The 7,479-nt window shown below is 34.7% G+C and overlaps 1 long non-coding RNA gene across 1 annotated transcript in view; it reads left to right on the plus strand.

Annotated features, from left to right (window-relative positions):
* The window catches only part of LOC144283710 (uncharacterized), a 58,141-nt gene extending 57,010 nt beyond the window's left edge, over positions 1–1,131 (plus strand). The window contains exon 4 of the long non-coding RNA XR_013352272.1: positions 637–1,131. This is a non-coding gene — a long non-coding RNA (uncharacterized LOC144283710). The remainder of the gene's footprint in view (positions 1–636) is intronic.
* The last annotated feature ends 6,348 nt before the right edge of the window (positions 1,132–7,479 follow it).

A 7,479-nucleotide genomic window follows, 5' to 3' on the forward strand; every position in this document is an offset into this window, starting at 1 on the left:
GCATGGATTGCGAAACAAGAGAAAGAAGGGAGAAAGGAAGGAAGGAAGGAAGGAAGGAAGGAAGGAAGGAAGGAAGGAAGGAAGGAGAGAAGGAAGGAGGGAAGGAGAGAAGGAAGGAGGGAAGGAAGGAAGAGAGAGAAGAAAAAGAAAGAAAAGAAAGAAAGAAAGAAAGAAAGAAAGAAAGAAAGAAGAAAGAAAGAAGAAAGAAAAAAAAGAAAGAAAGAAAGAAAGAAAGAAAGAAAGAAAGAAAGAAAGAAAGAAAGAAAGAAAGAAAAAGAAAGAAAGAAAGAAAGAGAAAGGGAAGGAAGGAAGGAAGGAAGGAAGGAAGGAAGGAAGGAAGGAAGGAAAAATGGACCAACTTAGAACCCTTCCTTGCAAGTATTAGTCATTTTTATTATTAGATAGTAAATATTGTTAAATTTCATGTATCTCTTAAAGTGTGAGGTGATTTAATTCACTTAGAAAAAACTATTTTGCTTCTGTAGTGTTCAAGATACCTAAAGAAATTAGGCAAAGGCAACAATATTTTTCAGACCTACACTTCATTTGAAGTTTCTAAATCTGGTGGACTATACTAATTAACTGCACTCTACAGCTTTTTTGAAAAGTGGAAGATAACTGTATTTTCTTTTACAGATGGGTGACCCAGAGGCAGAGAGCTTAAGTGACTTTGTAAAAAAACATATAGCATCATTCATGTGTAGAAGCAAGCATTGACGCTAAGGATGGACACTCAGCCTGTTTCTTTAACCACCCAGCTAACTGCTACTCCTTAAATAGAAAAGCTAGTGATTCATGCCCTCTGTTTCTTGCTATTTAATTACCTGGAATCAGAATGGGGTCTAAGAACAATTACCTTCTGAATTTATTTTTAAAAGCCTATATTTGAGATGCTTTACAGAAATCTGAATCAAATGTAAAAAGTTCTGTGCTGTGGTTGGGATAAATCTATGTCATTAAGAGAAATAAAGTTTCAGTAATATATGAAAGACAATTTGCACTTGGAAAATGTATGAATGTCCTGAAATTGATTTCACCCACAAAGTACAACCTGTTTCTAAGAAAAACGGTCTTGGAAGAAAAATGTTAGGCACATAAAAAGTGCATTAAAGGTATTTATACAAAAGTAAACTTTAAATGAACTCTTTATAAAACTACAACTACTAGAGCGGACTTGTAAATCAGACCAACATTAAACAACTGCAACAAATGTATGTGTCAATACCGCAGTGGTAGCACTTGGTTTACAGACCCTGAAGCTGTAAGATAGAGTAGAATTCAGGCTGTTGCAGGAACTGGAAACTAGAGGAAGCAGTGACACACAGTTGCAATGAAAATGCGTACAAAAGTTTTAAATCTTTTGTTCAGAATTAATTTTCCACTCCAAAATTTAAATGAAGGATCTTCATCTAAAAAGAGAGAAAGTTTACTCTATACGCCATTATTATGTCCTATTTTCTGATCATGAAGAATATTTTTGTTCATTTTTAACTAAGATGTTACTAATAATTCATAAAATTTATGTTTATGGAAATGCCCATAAACAGACACTGATATAAACATGCTAAACATGGCTTTACACTTTAGTGTCTTTCACTATATATACAATGGTAGCAATTACATATGAAAGTGTAAGTACAAAATTAAAATATAATTTTATTTCAATGTGACATAAGCACTATTTTTATATCACTGACTTCCAAAAATATTGATTTTGAATTTACAACCCAAAACTCCTGTGTTCAAATCCACAATCTGCCAATTTCTAGCTCTGCCATCTTGAGCAAAGTAGTGAACTTCCCTGAGACAAAATTTTCTCATAGGGAATATGAAAAAAAAAAAGTTTCAAGGGATTTTCTTTAAAAAAATGTGTAAGTAAATATATATAAGTAACTACCACAATGCATTGCGTATAGTAAACATGTATTGCTCCTAATATGAGTCATGACGACTGTTTTTAGTTGGATTTTCTCATATTTAAATATATGCATTTAAGTACACTGTACTACCTCAATAAGTCCTCTAAATTGTTTTGTATGTGGTACTGGCACAAAAACAGACACATAGATCAATGGAACAGAATAGAGAATCCAGAAGTGGACCCTGAACTTTATGGTCAACTAATATTCGATAAAGGAGGAAAGACTATCCACTGGAAGAATGACAGTCTCTTCAATACATGGTGCTGGGAAAATTGGACATCCACATGCAGAAGAATGAAACTAGACCACTCTCTTGCACCACACACAAAGATAAACTCAAAATGGATGAAAGATCTAAATGTGAGACAAGATTCCATCAAAATCCTAGAGGAGAACACAGGCAACGCCCTTTTTGAACTCGGCCACAGTAACTTCTTGCAAGATACATCCACGAAGGCAAAAGAAACAAAAGCAAAAATGAACTATTGGGACTTCATCAAGATAAGAAGCTTTTGCACAGCAAAGGATACAGTCAACGAAACTCAAAGACAACCTACAGAATGGGAGAAGATATTTGCAAATGACGTATCAGATAAAGGGCTAGTTTCCAAGATCTATAAAGAACTTATTAAACTCAACAGCAAAGAAACAAACAATCCAATCATGAAATGGGCAAAAGACATGAAGAGAAATCTCACAGAGGAAGACATGGACATGGCCAACATGCACATGAGAAAATGCTCTGCATCACTTGCCATCAGGGAAATACAAATCAAAACCACAATGAGATACCACCTCACACCAGTGAGAATGGGGAAAATTAACAAGGCAGGAAACCACAAATGTTGGAGAGGATGCGGAGAAAGGGAAACCCTCTTACACTGTTGTGGGAATGTGAACTGGTGCAGCCACTCTGGAACACTGTGTGGAGTTTCCTCAACGAGTTGAAAATAGACCTGCCCTAGGACCCAGCAATTGCACTGTTGGGGATTTACCCCAAAGATACAGATGCAGTGAAACGGCATGACACCTGCACCCCGATGTTTCTAGCAGCAATGGCCACAATAGCCAAACTGTGGAAGGAGCCTCGGTGTCCATCGAAAGATCATTGGATAAAGAAGATGTGGTTTATGTATACAATGGAATATTCCTCAGCCATTAGAAATGACAAATACCCACCATTTGCTTCAACGTGGATGGAACTGGAGGGTATTACGCTGAGTGAAATAAGTCAATCAGAGAAGGACAAACATTATATGTTCTCATTCATTTGGGGAATATAGATAATAGTGAAAGGGAATTGAAGGGAAGGGAGAGGAAATGGGTAGGAAATATCAGAAAGGGAGACAGAACATAAAGACTCCTAACTCTGGGAAACGAACTAGGGGTGATGGGAGGAAAGGAGGGCGGGGGAGTGGGGGTGAATGGGTGACGGGCACTGAGGGGGGCACTTGACGGGATGAGCACTGGGTGTTATTCTGTACGTTGGCAAATTGAACACCATTAAAAAATAAATTTATTATTAAAAAAATGTTGAATAATAACTAATACCTCCTTTTTATTAAAAAAATAGACTCAGATATCTTTTTTCTAATCTCAAATTTGTAGGAACTAAAAATAAGAAGCTCCAAAAGATAGATTTTCTCACCCTTCTTTTAGGACAGAAGTTTTTGGTTGGGCTTCAGTTGCATGTGTTTGAATTCTATAAATGATGCTTCCCTGATGAAACTGCTTCCATTTAATGTTTCTTAATTTATTTGCATATGATCTTTATAATGAAGATAATAATAGCATCCATAAAGAGATGAGAACAGTTCCTGGCATGTCGACAGTTCCTAAAATAGTTTAGGTATATGTATGTACAACATGGGATAATAATGCTAATAGCATTCCATGATTCCTGTTAGAATGTGGTGGCTGTTATTTTCCTACATGCTTAATTTTATAAAGTAAATCTTAGAATTGCATAACATGAAGAAAGCATGAATTCTGGAGAAATAAAATTCTGAGTTTAGTACTTAGCCATTCCAGCTGTATGGTTTTAAAAATATTTAGTTATTTAGTGATACAAATCTCTGATCTCCAGAGGAATGATGGTGTTCATTATATCTAGTTTATGTTTCTTGCACAGAATAAGTGAAAATGGACCTTACTAATATAGTATTATCCAGTAATAAATATGATCCAGTAATTCCACTACTGGGTACTTACACAAAGAATATACAAACACTAATGAAAAAGACATACACACCCCATGTTTTCTTTTAAGATTTTATTATTTATTCATGAGAGACACAGAGTAAGAGAGAGGCAGAGACACAGGCAGAGGGAGAAGCAGACTCCATGCAGGGAGCCTGATGTGGGACTTGATTCTGGGACTCAAGAGTCACACCCTGGGCCAAAGGCAGGCGCTAAACCACTGAGCCACCCAGGATCCCCACATCCAGTGTTTATTGCAATATTATTTACAATAGCCAGTTATGGAAGTAACCTAAATGTCCATTGATAGGTGAATGGATAAAGATATGGCATATATATACAATGGAATATTACTCAGTCATCACAAAGAATGAAATCTTGGTATTTGCAACAACATAGATCTAGAGAGTACAACACGAAGCAAAATAAGTCAGAGAAAAACAAAACACCATATGACTTCATTCACCTGTGGATTTAAGAAACAAATGAACAAAATAAGAGATACCAACCACAAAACAGATTCTTAACGATAGAAACCAAAGTGTGGGTTACCAGAGGGAAGGAGAGTGGGGATGGCTGAAATAGGTGAAGGGGATTAAGAGTACACTTATCTTGTTGAGCACTGAGTAATGTGGTGTAGAATTGTTGAATCACTATATTGTACATCTGAAACTGTTGTAACACTGTATGTTAATTACACTGGCTTTAAAATAATATTTTTTATTTTTTATTAATAAAATAAAATAAATTTAAATAAATAAATTTATTAATTTATTCAAGAGAGACACAGAGAGAAATGCAGAGACAGGCAGAGGGAGAAGCAGGTTCATCATAATTTGCCTTCAGTGTGACAGTTCATACTTATTGCTCTTCTTTTACATCTTTTCTTCTGTATATTACTATAGACTAAAAGTAGACAGATTGCATCATCTTCCCACCAGTTAACTACAACCCACTTGTTGCTATTTTCAACTTCACAGTATATATTCAAGGCCATCTTCCCATTCTATCTCATTAACAAAGCTCACTGAGAATATGTGATCCTTACAGAATTTGCTCTTTCTAAATACTCCTGTTCTCATGTTTTATATATTTGTCATCATTTTTTATGACTGCCTTTTATAAAAAAATCATTCAAAAGTATATTTTTTTCAAGTTTTAATTAATTTTGTTGACGAATTTTTGTGAGTATAATCTTTTCCAAGGAAATTTTAAGCCTTACAGGATGGGAAGTTCACACAACTGAGAAGAGCACTGGATTCAGTGTTGTTACATTAGTGAGACTATGTGGGACTCCCTCACAACTGGGATATCTTACCCAAAGGTTTCTTCAAAGAAACATTCCCTAATATTCTGTTACATAAAGAGAAATCATAAAAATCAGTCTACCTTATAGTTATAGCATTTTTAGTTATAAGAATGCTGAAAGGTTTTTTAGTCATAAAATGATGTTGAATTTTGTCAAATGCTTTTTTTGTATCAATTGAGATTATCATATAATTTTTATCCTATGGATGAGGGGCAGCTGGAAAATGTTCACCTTTAGTCCAGAAGGCTGACCTGTAGCCTGTATATTTTCAATAAGGATTAAATACAATCTAGTTGTTTTGTTTGTAAAGGGTCTTAGTCACTGCCTGTACATCTCACTGATAGTTAATATTGAGCTTTTTGATAGTCCTAATACCTGCTGCTCATCCCCTCTCCCATGAGCAGTAACCATATAACCACTGGCTTCAAACAGCCAAAGTATGGCTCTTTCTGCCCACAGACCCTGTCCTCTTGCTATAATAAAAGCACCTTTTGCATGAAAAATGTCTCAATAGTTCTTTCTTGACCATTCAATTGTGACCCTACATCACTGTGATAGGATTTTTATCTTATTTTTGTCCTTTGTGTGGTATATCATAGTTATTGATTTGCATATGTTCTCCCATCTTTACCCAGGGATAAATCCTACTTGATCATTGTGTATGATCCCTCCAATGTGCTATTTAATTCATTTGCTAGAATACCGTCGAGAATTTTTGCATGTATATTCATCAGGAATATTGGCCTGCAATTCTCTTGTAGTCTCCCTATCTGGCTTTGGTATCAGGGTAATGTTGGCCTTGTGAAATGAATTTCCTCCTCTTCATTTTTTGGGAAAAGATATTTTTCCCCAGTAGCCACTTAATAACATGGGAATGAAACTTACTTTTAAGCTTTTCCTAGACAGAGTTGAAAGTTTCAGCAATATTTTGCAAGCCAGTGCCTGCATTTTATAGTGTCTTTATTATCTCCCCCTTCATCAACTTCTTATACTAACATAATTAGTGTATTTCTTGACTTTTTTCTTGAAATAGAGGAAATAATTAACATATGATTTACAATAAAGTATCCATGACCTATTGTATTAGTATTTTGGGAACATCTGTATTTAAAAGAAAGTTTAAGGTGAGAAGGGAAATCACTAAAAATCTGGTTTAATGGAATTGGGACATTTTAATATTTAGGTTTTATGCCACAATCCATATCTCCCTGTACAAATCTAATCTATGTGTGAAGCTGGTTTTGGTTTATATGTGATGTATATCCCTTGAGATGTTTCCAAATCCATACAATTGGATAGGGCAATGTCATATAATAAACTTCAAAAATGTGTTACTTATTATTAAAAGTAAAGATTTTAAGATATTTTAAATATTTAAAAGTTTATCTGATTCAGCTCAAACTTGATAATAAGAAAAATCCCAAATAGAATTATTATAATTTCATGTTGACTACTGGAAACAGATGGTGACATTTTCTATCTGTCCAATTAAATAGAAAGAAAATTAGCTAGATGTTGTTTAATATTTTTCTAAAGAATTATACTATAAAATGATATAAAAGGTCAAAATCAGTCTGTGGTTAATATGTTCATTTCATCAGTGTTGTAATGAGAAACAGAACATTATCTGTTTTCAAAAAGAGGTTATTTTAGGAGGAAAAACAATTACTCAATAAATGATAAAGAAAAATATTTGCATAGTCCTTGAAAGTAGTTTAAAATCATCTAAACTGAAATTATAGTTTTAAAGCCTGCTCAGGTAAATGCTAGATTGGAGAGTTATTAATTTATTTATACTATTTATCAATAGACTGATAGAGTATAATGTTTCCTAGACTAATCAATCATTGTCATCTGGATTTTTAAGAACTTTTTTATTCAGGCAGCCCTGGTTGCTCAGCGGTTTAGCGCCACCTTCAGCCCAGGGCGTGATTCTGGAGACCCAGAATTGAGTCCCACATTGGGCTCCCTGCATGGAGCCTGCTTCTCCCTCTGCCTGTGTCTCTGCCCCTCTCTCTCTCTGTGTATCTCTATGAATAAATAAATAAG

The sequence above is a fragment of the Canis aureus genome, chromosome 14, assembly GCF_053574225.1.
Source record: "Canis aureus isolate CA01 chromosome 14, VMU_Caureus_v.1.0, whole genome shotgun sequence".
Classification (NCBI taxonomy): Eukaryota; Metazoa; Chordata; class Mammalia; order Carnivora; family Canidae; genus Canis; species Canis aureus.